The following is a 12500-nucleotide window of genomic DNA, read 5'->3' as shown; positions in this document are numbered from 1 at the left end:
GTTGATGTTTCAGCTGCCGCTTACTAGAAACAACATAATACTTATCGTGCATACCTTTCCATAACTTGTCCTTTTCAGATGCATTAGTTTCCCTTTGTCTTGGCTTCTACAGTCAGACTGGCTACTAGTAACAGCACAGTACTAATCACATATCGTTCTACAGTTTGCAGACAACTTTCACATGTTGATGTTTCAGCTTTCGCCTACTAGAAACAACATAATACTCGCTGTATACATTTGTAGTTCTCTATGTAACTTTCATGTGAAGAAGTTTCGCCAGTCTTTTTGACTGTCTCAAATCTGAGTCATGCTTAGGCTACTAGTTGCTTCATAGTACTTATCGCCTCGAGATCATTGAACAAAACTTGATTTTCACATGTTGCTGTTTCAGCTTCCGCTTACTAGAAACAACATAATACTAGTCTCATTAAGTTCCGTCTCTTTGCAATTTTCTTATGAAGAAAATTCGCCATCACAATGACTCCAGCAGTTCTTGATCAAGGAATGCAATCATTGATCAGAATGCTATTATTTGAATCGGTTCTGCTTTAAGTGTTCCAATTTTATTGGAAGCACCAACAATAGAACATCAATGTGTTCAATCGAGAGTTATATAACCCTGAATCGGACGCAGTCAACAGCCGAAGCCGAGACCGCCTTTTGCGTTAGAGAGGTCGGTAAACAAATCTTGCGATTCATACCGAATTAACACATATAGCTGTGCTCCTCTTCGTAAAGCGAGCCAAGTGATCCCCTGTTGAAGGATGTATTTGGACCAATCTAGTAGCATTTGGTTTCCAACAAGCTCTCCCAAGTTAGCTTACTTATTGGGCTTTTCAACCAATTCGGTTGGCTACAAGCATCATCAAAGTACTAGCCACAGTTTGATCGCAAAATTCTACGACTTTCACATGTTGATGTTTCGGCTTGCGCTTAGCCTACTATAAGCAACATAATACTAGTCATATCATAGAGCGTGATCAGCTTGTGACGTTCTCATGATGAAGTTTCACCAACAGTGTCTCACTTCGAGCTTAAATCCAGCTACTAGTAACTACACAGTACTGACTGCAACGATAACTTTTATCTATACCTTTCACATGCTGCGCTTTCGGCCAGGGCCTACTAACGTCAACATAATACTCGATATAAACTTTTGTTCATGATGCAGCTTCCCCATGCAGAAGTTTCGCCTTCAAATGCTCTCTTGGCCATATGACGTAAGAAAAGGTTACTAGTAACATCACAGTACTAGCCACAGTTTGATTGCAAAATTCTACGACTTTCACATGTTGATGTTTCGGCTTGCGCTTAGCCTACTAGAAGCAACATAATACTAGTCATATCATAGAGCGTGATCAGCTTGTGACGTTCTCATGATGAAGTTTCACCAACAGTGTCTCATTTCGAGCTTAAATCCAGCTACTAGTAACTACACAGTACTGACTGCAACGCTAACTTTTATCTATACCTTTCACATGCTGCGCTTTCGGCCAGGGCCTACTAACGTCAACATAATACTCGATATAAACTTTTGTTCATGATGCAGCTTCCCCATGCAGAAGTTTCGCCTTCAAATGCTCTCTTGGCCATATGACGTAACACAAGGTTACTAGTAACATCACAGTACTAGCCACAATTTGATCGCAAAATTCTACGACTTTCACATGTTGATGTTTCGGCTTGCGCTTAGCCTACTATAAGCAACATAATACTAGTCATATCATAGAGCGTGATCAGCTTGTGACGTTCTCATGATGAAGTTTCACCAACAGTGTCTCACTTCGAGCTTAAATCCAGCTACTAGTAACTACACAGTACTGACTGCAACGATAACTTTTATCTATACCTTTCACATGCTGCGCTTTCGGCCAGGGCCTACTAACGTCAACATAATACTCGATATAAACTTTTGTTCATGATGCAGCTTCCCCATGCAGAAGTTTCGCCTTCAAATGCTCTCTTGGCCATATGACGTAAGAAAAGGTTACTAGTAACATCACAGTACTAGCCACAGTTTGATTGCAAAATTCTACGACTTTCACATGTTGATGTTTCGGCTTGCGCTTAGCCTACTAGAAGCAACATAATACTAGTCATATCATAGAGCGTGATCAGCTTGTGACGTTCTCATGATGAAGTTTCACCAACAGTGTCTCATTTCGAGCTTAAATCCAGCTACTAGTAACTACACAGTACTGACTGCAACGCTAACTTTTATCTATACCTTTCACATGCTGCGCTTTCGGCCAGGGCCTACTAACGTCAACATAATACTCGACATAAACTTTTGTTCATGATGCAGCTTCCCCATGCAGAAGTTTCGCCTTCAAATGCTCTCTTGGCCATATGACGTAACACAAGGTTACTAGTAACATCACAGTACTAGCCACAATTTGATCGCAAAATTCTACGACTTTCACATGTTGATGTTTCGGCTTGCGCTTAGCCTACTAGAAGCAACATAATACTAGTCATATCATGGAGCGTGATCAGCTTGTGACGTTCTCATGATGAAGTTTCACCAACAGTGTCTCATTTCGAGCTTAAATCCAGCTACTAGTAACTACACAGTACTGACTGCAACGATAACTTTTATCTATACCTTTCACATGCTGCGCTTTCGGCCAGGGCCTACTAATGTCAACATAATACTCGATATAAACTTTTGTTCATGATGCAGCTTCCCCATGCAGAAGTTTCGCCTTCAAATGCTCTCTTGGCCATATGACGTAACACAAGGTTACTAGTAACATCACAGTACTAGCCACAATTTGATCGCAAAATTCTACGACTTTCACATGTTGATGTTTCGGCTTGCGCTTAGCCTACTAGAAGCAACATAATACTAGTCATATCATAGAGCTTGATCAGCTTGTGACATTCTCATGATGAAGTTTCACCAACAGTGTCTCATTTTGAGCTTAAATCCAGCTACTAGTAACTACACAGTACTGACTGCAACAATAACTTTTATCTATACCTTTCACATGCTGCGTTTTCGGCCAAGGCCTACTAACGTCAACATAATACTCGATATAAAATTTTGATCATGATGCAGCTTTCCCATGCAGAAGTTTCGCCTTCAAATGCTCTCTTGGCCATATGACGGAACACCAGGTTACTAGTAACATCACAGTACTAGCCACAGTTTGATTGCAAAATTCTACGACTTTCACATGTTGATGTTTCGGCTTGCGCTTAGCCTACTAGAAGCAACATAATACTAGTCATATCATAGAGCGTGATCAGCTTGTGACGTTCTCATGATGAAGTTTCACCAATAGTGTTTCATTCGAATTGGTTCTGCTTTAAGCTCTCCAATTGTTTTGGATGAACCAGTTTTGCCCTTCGAAGCCACTTTTGTGAGCTTTTGTGGGTCTTTACCAAGAGGATATACCTCAAGGCCTCTTTCAATTCCTTTAAGTTCTTTCAACTCCTTTACAGTTTCTAGGTTCACATAGCTGCAAACCTTATTTCTAGTTTTAAGTCTGGCCAACTTGGGGAGAGTTGGTGCAGACCGTGACCAATTCTAGTAGGATGCCACAACAAGAATGTGATCAACTTAGCTTGTCGATGAACCTGCCCCACATTCAAACAACTCTATCGCCTTTTCCTCGTATAGTTATATGCGAGGGCCTCTCATAGAGAGCGCTGTTAGCAACCTTTTCCACATAGACGATAAAGTTGTGAGTGTTTTGCACATGGCTGTTGTCATCACCACGTGACGAGTCAACTCAGCTTGACTCTCTACACTCCGACAAGCTTTGCACATACGCCTTTAGTTCAGTATGTGTCTTTAATCTGACTCCGGTGCCTCAAGCCGGAAAAATTGTCAGATTATGATCATTATCGGTTAGTCATCCCGATGCAAGATCGTATCGTACTGTCTTTGTCTACCTCCAGATTCCGAAGAACAGGAGGAGACTCTCCCAGACCTACATATCTGGGAGAATGTTCAGAGGGCGAGAAGCTGTGGATTACTCTCCCCTAAGAACTGACTAAACTTTACCCTCGTCCAAGGTAAGTTTATTTTAGCTAGCCTTCTATGTAAAGGATCTGAGGCTAAGCTGTGTTTTTTCGAGCCTTTGGCTCGGAGCAAGTTCAGTGGGCGCCCCGAGTAGCTCAACTCTTTCCCACTGAACAGCGCAACGCTCTGTCACTCGCTGGGATTTTTGCGTGTCGGTTCTAACCACGCGACTTGTGGACCTTTTTAGGCCTTTCTCATTCACAAGTCTATAGCTGGGCTTCTATAACCCAGCTTCTGAGATCTAGATAGCTGCAGTTCTGCTAGGCTGCTTTTGCTAACTAGTCTCCCTTTAAGCAGTCCCTTGCCATGACTGCTGAACTATGTATCCACACAAGTAGTTTTTGAGCTCGATACATAATTCGAGATTGGTTGCCAAGCAATCTCTAGCGACAGAGCGTCATGCGCACTACAGACATGGCCTCTACCAGCAGCCATGCCCGAAGGAATCAATCACTGATCCTTCCGCAGGTTCCCCTACGGAAACCTTGTTACGACTTTTACTTCCTCTAGACAATTAAGCTCGATCCGCTTCATCCCGTTGCCGGAGACCGAAGTCCCAACAGTAGGAATTTGCAATTCTTGCTTAACTATCCAATCAGTAGTAGCGACGGGCGGTGTGTACAAAGGGCAGGGACGTAATCCCTATGAGTTGTTGACTCATAAGTACCAGGAATTCCTGGTTCACGTCTGCAAGTTACAACAGACGATCCCCTTGAAGCGCTGTACTTTTCTCTGATTGCCCAGTCCATTTCGGACCAAGGGCTGAGTACTCAATCTAAAAGTACACAGTGTAGCGCGCGTGCAGTCCAGAACATCTAAGGGCATCACAGACCTGTTATAGCCTCACTTCATCTGCGGTATTTAATTCCGCATAGTTCCTCTAAGAAGTGTTTGAATTCACATATAGTGAATTTCATTATTTAGATGGAGAAGATCTCGTTCGTTATCGGAATTAACCAGACAGATCACTCCACTAACTAAGAACGGCCATGCACCACCGCCCATATAATCATGAAAGATATTCAATCTGTCAATCCTTAAGATGTCTGGACCGGGTGAGTTTTCCCGTGTTGAGTCAAATTAAGCCGCAGGCTCCACTCCTGGTGGTGCCCTTCCGTCAATTCCTTTAAGTTTCGATTTTGCAACCATACTTCCCCCGGAACCAATAAACTTTGGTTTCCCGGTTAATCTCTTGCCAAGTCAAGATCGACTTTGACAAATTGTAGGTTGGTATAGTTTATGGTCAGAATTACGAGGGTATCTAATCCTCTTCAATACTCTGACTTTCGTTCTTGATTAATGAAAACATTCTTGGCAAATGCTTTCGCAGTAGTTTGTCTTGCCACGATCCAAGAATTTCACCTCTAACGTAGCAATACAAATGCCCCCGTCTGTTCCTTTCAATCATTACCGCACTCAGCCAACCGGCATCAATCGAGTAGCGGGTCATTCTCCATTATTCCATGCTTTATTATTCGATCCCAAAGGATGCTTTGAACACTCTAATTTTCTCAGGGTGAAAACACCGTTTCCACAGTTCGTCACATTTAAGTGCAAACTATTTCTTCGATGCGAAGGATGAGCGGAACGAGTCAACAGATTTAACTGAAGACCATGTTGCCGTTCTACTCAAACAGATCCAACTATGAGCTTTTTAAACGCAGCAACTATTGCATACGCTTGTAGAGGCTGGTATTACCGCGGCTGCTGGCACCAGACTTGCCCTCTACTCGTTCATCAATGGAGCTTTTAAGTCCATTCCATTCTGATTACAAACCATAAAGGTTCATATCATTATTTCTAGTCACTACCTCCTCGTGCGGAGAGTGGGTAATTTGCGTGCCTGCTGCCTTCCTTGGATGTGGTAGCCGTTTCTAAGGCTCCCTCTCCGGAATCGAACCCTGATTCCCCGTTACCCGTCACAACCATGGTAGTCCGTTACACTACCATCATAGGTTGATAGGTCAGAAATTCGGAAGTTCCGTCCCCAAGCCGAAGCTATCTGGGATCTTTCAGTTACTAGGACTCATCACGGGATGTGTCTGTACTTAGCAAATCACCCGGTGTAGTCTTGTAAAAGTCTCCGACAGTGTCGGACAATCAGCATGCATTAGCTGCAGGGTTACCGCAGTTATTCATTTAGCTTGCAAATCAACTAATAGATAGTAACTGATTTAATGAGCCATTCGCGGTTCCACTTTTTCAAGCTTCGCTTGCACATGCATGGCTTAGTCTTTCAGACAAGCATATGGCAACTGACAGGATCAATCAGTTTAATTGTACTTTGAACAATCTTTCGATTTGTTCGAATTTAGAAAGACATAGCCTTGCGGCCTCGTCAATCTTGCTTTGAGCTTTTTAAATCACGAAGAGTTTCAATGCATGCTTTGGCATGGCTACTAGTTACTACACAGTACTCTACACACTTAGAGTTACCCACGATTACACATTTCACATGCTGATGTTTCGGCTCGCGCGTACTAGAAACAGCATAATACTATGTGTACTGGTAGATAGCGCTCTGTGAGCATTTCCCATGAGCAGGTTTTGCCCTCCAAATCTCTGTTCTACTGTTACCAATACCGGCTAACAACTGTATCATACTAGGGAGAATTGACTCATGATTTAAAAACCAGATGTTCACATGTCGATGTTTCGGCTCTCGCCTACTAGAAACAACATAATACTAGTCTGTTAAAAATCTCAATCACGCCGCCTCTTCAGATACAGAAGTTTTACCTTTTATTGGTTAGAGAACAGCTTTCCAGCTGTCGACATGGTTACTAGTAACAACACCGTACTCAACACAAAAACTTTTCAACTTCACAACTTTCACATGCTGATGTTTCTGCTTTCGCATACTAGAAACAGCATAATACTTATTGTTTTGTCAAGTAATTTGTGTGTCTTTCCCATGTGAAGTTTCACCGGTCAACAATGTTTCCCTGACCAATTACGGCTACTAGTAGCTGTATAATACTAGGGAAAATGATTGAGGATTTAATATCAGATTTTCACATGTTGATGTTTCGGCTTTCGCCTACTAGAAACAACATAATACTAGTCTGCTAAGAAATCTCGCTCAAATTGCCTTTTCACATACAGAAGTTTCACCTTCTATTGGTTAGAGAACAGTTCTCAGCTGTCGACATGGTTACTAGTAACAACATCGTACTCAACACAAAAATTCTTCAACTTCACAACTTTCACATGCTGATGTTTCTGCTTTCGCGTACTAGAAACAGCATAATACTTATTGCTTTGTCAAGAAGTGTGTGTGTCTTTCCCATGCGAAAGTTTCACCGGTCAGCAATAATTGCCGTGTCCAATTAAGGTTACTCATAGCTGTATAATACTAGGGAAAATGATTGAGGATTTAATATCAGATTTTCACATGTTGATGTTTCGGCTTTCGCCTACTAGAAACAACATAATACTAGTCTGCTAATAAATCTCGCTCAAATTGCCTTTTCACATACAGAAGTTTCACCTCTTCTTGGTCACTGTACAGATGATGCTGTCTGTTCTTTATTTGGTTCTGCTTATTATAAGGAGGGGCATCACTCCTTCCTCCTTGGTTTGCATGCATTAAGCCTGCTTTGTGAAAAGCGTATCTTTCTAGCTTTTCTTCGCCTTACTCGAGTAGGACGATACAATCCAGACATTAGTCAGTCTTGGTGTAAAGTCACTGAGTATTATTCGGTTCTGCTTTATTCAGCAATATGCTGTATAATTGTTGTAATTTGCGAACATATTTGTTCTCAGTTCCGAACTACTAGCGACGACAGATTACCAGCGGTCATGAGCCATCAAGGTAGTTCTTTGGTGCATCAAGTAGAGAGGTGCCATCAAACAACACTTCCCTAATAATGCTACACACATAGAATTTGCTACAGTGCAGCTTTTTACTTTGCAAAATTTGCGCACAAATTTTGCATAGAATAAATGTTTTATCAAGATTTTTAGATCCCCTCCCTTGAGAGAACGTTACTCCTTTAAGTGAACACCCCGCGGCGTCCTGTTGTTATTGCTTATAACCATTTCGCAAGCCGGAGGCATAATGCACTACGCAAGCCGCTACTTTGGCACAGAGGCACCTAGTTTTACACCCGGGACTTCAGGTGGCCCAGTTTTACACCCAGTACAGCGGTGCCAGTTGGTAACCCGGTGGATCCTCGGAGACCAGACATGATCATAGATCAAACCCGATGTATGCTACTCCTGAACGTATAGTATCTCCACTGTGCAATGAAATTATCGTTCGTTTCGGGCCTTCCTATACGTTCAGCAGACAATCGCTAGGAATTCACCTCGTGACCCGTGGTGACCACACTGGATTTCAAGTTTATTGATTTGGACAGACCTGTCATTTATTTTGCTTTTCAGCTTCAGTTCTGCTCGATCTAGCTTGCCTAAGGCTTGATCTCGCTTTGCTCACCCCTGTAGGAGCCTCTACTAGTACCACTCGGAGTAATGGGGAATCCACCAGACCTAATCGATGAATGCCATCAAACAACAAACATCATACCCGGCTTCATCAGGCATATTTTATTACTTCCGAGAGGTACTTTAGTATCAGATCTTTCTCCATGCCTCTTATGAGGACCCGTCAGACCTTTCGGTTTATCGTTTAGCTTCAGTCCTGCTCGATCTAGCTTTCCCAAGGCTCGATCTAGCTCTATTCGCCCCACTAGAGGGCTCTCTAAGACCCCTCGGTCTTAGTGTTAGCTCCGGTACTGCTCGGTCGTGCTTGCTGAAGGCCCGACCCAGCTTTAGTTAGATTCTCGTACTTTCTCTTGGCCTCTCTAGGAGGACCAGACAGACCTCTCGGTCTATCGTTTAGCTTCAGTCCTGCTCGATCTAGCTTGCCCAAGGCTTGATCAAGCTCTATTCGCCCCGCTAGAGGGCTCTCTAAGACCCCTCGGTCTTAGTGTTATCTTCTGTAATGCCTAACCAAGCTTACTACAGGCCTTGGTCAGGTCTTTATCGGTCACCGATTAGTAACAGACCAATCATAGGGCCTTCCACCCTATCCGGGTTGAGGTCTTTAGTCCAGCCATATTTTGACAAGACACCTCTCCCTAATAATGCCCCACACATAGAATTACTGTCCATGCAGTATTTAACTTGTGTTTTTTTCTAAAATTTGATTTTCACTTTTTGGAGGTTCATTTGCTCCTCTGACACTCTTTCAGCTTCAATCTTACTCGATCTAGCTTTCCCAAGGCTCGATCTAGCTCTATTCGCCCCACTAGAGGGCTCTCTAAGACACTTCGGTCTTAGTGTTAGCTCCGGTCTTGCTCAATCGTGCTTGCTGAAGGCGCGATCAAGCTTTAGTTAGCTTCTCGTACTTCCTCTTGGCCTCTCTAGGAGGACCAGACAGACCTCTCGGTCTATCGTTTAGCTTCAGTCCTGCTCGATCTAGCTTTCCCAAGGCTCGATCTAGCTCTATTCGCCCTGCTAGAGGGCTCTCTAAGACCCCTCGGTCTTAGTGTTAGCTCCGGTACAGCTCGGTCGTGCTTGCTGAAGGCCCGATCAAGCTTTAGTTAGATTCTCGTACTTTCTCTTGGCCTCTATAGGAGGACCAGACAGACCTCTCGGTCTATCGTTTAGCTTCAGTCCTGCTTGATCTAGCTTTCCCAAGGCTCGATCTAGCTCTATTCGCCCTGCTAGAGGGCTCTCTAAGACCCCTCGGTCTTAGTGTTAGCTCCGGTACAGCTCGGTCGTGCTTGCTGAAGGCCCGATCAAGCTTTAGTTAGCTTCTCGTACTTTCTCTTGGCCTCTCTAGGAGGACCAGACAGACCTCTCGGTCTATCGTTTAGCTTCAGTCCTGCTCGATCTAGCTTTCCCAAGGCTCGATCTAGATCTATTCGCCCTGCTAGAGGGCTCTCTAAGACCCCTCGGTCTTAGTGTTAGCTCCGGTACAGCTCGGTCGTGCTTGCTGAAGGCCTGATCAAGCTTTAGTTAGCTTCTCGTACTTTCTCTTGGCCTCTCTAGGAGGACCAGACAGACCTTTCGGTCTCTTGCTTAGCTTCAGTCCTGCTCGATCTAGCTTTCCCAAGGCTCGATCTAGCTCTATTCGCCCCGCTAGAGGGCTCTCTAAGACCCCTCGGTCTTAGTGTTAACTCCTGTAATGCCTAACCAAGCTTACTACAGGCCTTGGTCAGGTCTTTATCGGTCACCGATTAGTAACAGACCGATCATGGGGCCTTCCACCCTATCCGGGTTGAGGTCTTTAGTCCAGCCATATTTTGACAAGACACCTCCCCCTAATAATGCCCCACACATAGAAATACTGTCCATGCAGTATTTAACTTGTGTTTTTTCTAAAATTTGATTTTCACTTTTTGGAGGTTCATTTGCTCCTCTGACACTCTTTCAGCTTCAATCTTACTCGATCTAGCTTTCCCAAGGCTCGATCTAGCTCTATTCGCCCCACCAGAGGGTTCTCTAAGACACTTCGGTCTTAGTGTTAGCTCCGGTCTTGCTCAATCGTGCTTGCTGAAGGCGCGATCAAGCTTTAGTTAGCTTCTCGTACTTTCTCTTGGCCTCTCTAGGAGGACCAGACAGACCTCTCGGTCTATCGTTTAGCTTCAGTCCTGCTCGATCTAGCTTTCCCAAGGCTCGATCTAGCTCTATTCGCCCCGCTAGAGGGCTCTCTAAGACCCCTCGGTCTTAGTGTTAGCTCCGGTACAGCTCGGTCGTGCTTGCTGAAGGCCCGATCAAGCTTTAGTTGGCTTCTCGTACTTTCTCTTGGCCTCTCTAGGAGGACCAGACAGACCTCTCGGTCTCTTGCTTAGCTTCAGTCCTGCTCGATCTAGCTTGCCCAAGGCTTGATCAAGCTCTATTCGCCCCGCTAGAGGGCTCTCTAAGACCCCTCGGTCTTAGTGTTAGCTCCGGTACAGCTCGGTCGTGCTTGCTGAAGGCCCGATCAAGCTTTAGTTAGCTTCTCGTTTTTTCTCTTGGCCTCTCTAGGAGGACCAGACAGACCTCTCGGTCTATCGTTTAGCTTCAGTCCTGCTCGATCTAGCTTTCCCAAGGCTCGATCTAGCTCTATTCGCCCCGCTAGAGGGCTCTCTAAGACCCCTCGGTCTTAGTGTTAGCTCCGGTACAGCTCGGTCGTGCTTGCTGAAGGCCCGATCAAGCTTTAGTTGGCTTCTCGTACTTTCTCTTGGCCTCTCTAGGAGGACCAGACAGACCTCTCGGTCTATCCTTTAGCTTCAGTCCTGCTCGATCTAGCTTTCCCAAGGCTCGATCTAGCTCTATTCGCCCCGCTAGAGGGCTCTCTAAGACCCCTCGGTCTTAGTGTTATCTCCTGTAATGCCTAACCAAGCTTACTACAGGCCTTGGTCAGGTCTTTATCGGTCACCGATTAGTAACAGACCGATCATAGGGCCTTCCACCCTATCTGGGTTGAGGTCTTTAGTCCAGCCATATTTTGACAAGACACCTCCCCCTAATAATGCCCCACACATAGAATTACTGTTTATGCAGCTTTTCACTTGTGAAATTTTTAATTTTCGCAATTATTATAGAATAAGTGTTTGCGCAGCTTTTCATAGGTCGAGCTCTAGCTAGCTAGCTCAAGCTAGCTAGCTAGCTCAAGCTCAAGCTATCTAGCTCAAGCTCAAGCCAGCTAGCTCAAGCTCAAGCTAGCTAGCTAGCTCAAGCTCAAGCTAGCTAGCTAGCTCAAGCTCAAGCTAGCTAGCTCAAGCTCAAGCTAGCTAGCTCAAGCTCAAGCTAGCTAGCTAGCTCAAGCTCAAGCTCAAGCTAGCTAGCTCAAGCTCAAGCTCAAGCTAGCTAGCTAGCTCAAGCTCAAGCTAGCTAGCTAGCTCAAGCTCAAGCTAGCTAGCTAGCTCAAGCTCAAGCTAGCTAGCTCAAGCTCAAGCTCAAGCTCAAGCTAGCTAGCTAGCTCAAGCTAGCTAGCTAGCTCAAGCTCAAGCTAGCTAGCTAGCTCAAGTTCAAGCTAGCTAGCTAGCTCAAGCTCAAGCTAGCTAGCTAGCTCAAGCTCAAGCTAGCTAGCTCAAGCTCAAGCTAGCTAGCTCAAGCTCAAGCTAGCTAGCTAGCTCAAGCTCAAGCTCAAGCTAGCTAGCTCAAGCTCAAGCTCAAGCTAGCTAGCTAGCTCAAGCTCAAGCTAGCTAGCTAGCTCAAGCTCAAGCTCAAGCTAGCTAGCTAGCTCAAGTTCAAGCTAGCTAGCTAGCTCAAGCTCAAGCTAGCTAGCTCAAGCTCAAGCTAGCTAGCTCAAGCTCAAGCCAGCTAGCTCAAGCTCAAGCTCAAGCTAGCTAGCTAGCTCAAGCACAAGCTAGCTAGCTAGCTCAATCTCAAGCTAGCTAGCTCAAGCTCAAGCTAGCTAGCTCAAGCTCAAGCTAGCTAGCTAGCTCAAGCTCAAGCTCAAGCTAGCTAGCTCAAGCTCAAGCTCAAGCTAGCTAGCTAGCTCAAGCTCAAGCTAGCTAGCTAGCTCAAGCTCAAG

The 12500-nt window shown here is 44.7% G+C and overlaps 1 pseudogene; it reads right to left on the bottom strand.

Moving 5' to 3' along the window:
• Window positions 1-614: 614 nt before the first annotated feature.
• On the bottom strand, window positions 615-766 carry LOC142357797 (5.8S ribosomal RNA; annotated as a pseudogene).
• Between the last annotated feature and the right edge of the window lie 11734 nt (window positions 767-12500).

This window comes from Convolutriloba macropyga, unplaced genomic scaffold (genome assembly GCF_964194025.1).
Source record: "Convolutriloba macropyga unplaced genomic scaffold, txConMacr16.3 SCAFFOLD_4660, whole genome shotgun sequence".
NCBI classification, from domain to species: domain Eukaryota; kingdom Metazoa; phylum Xenacoelomorpha; order Acoela; family Convolutidae; genus Convolutriloba; species Convolutriloba macropyga.
The sequence above is the reverse complement of the archived record's forward strand: the minus strand, read 5'-3'. Positions and strand labels throughout refer to the sequence as shown.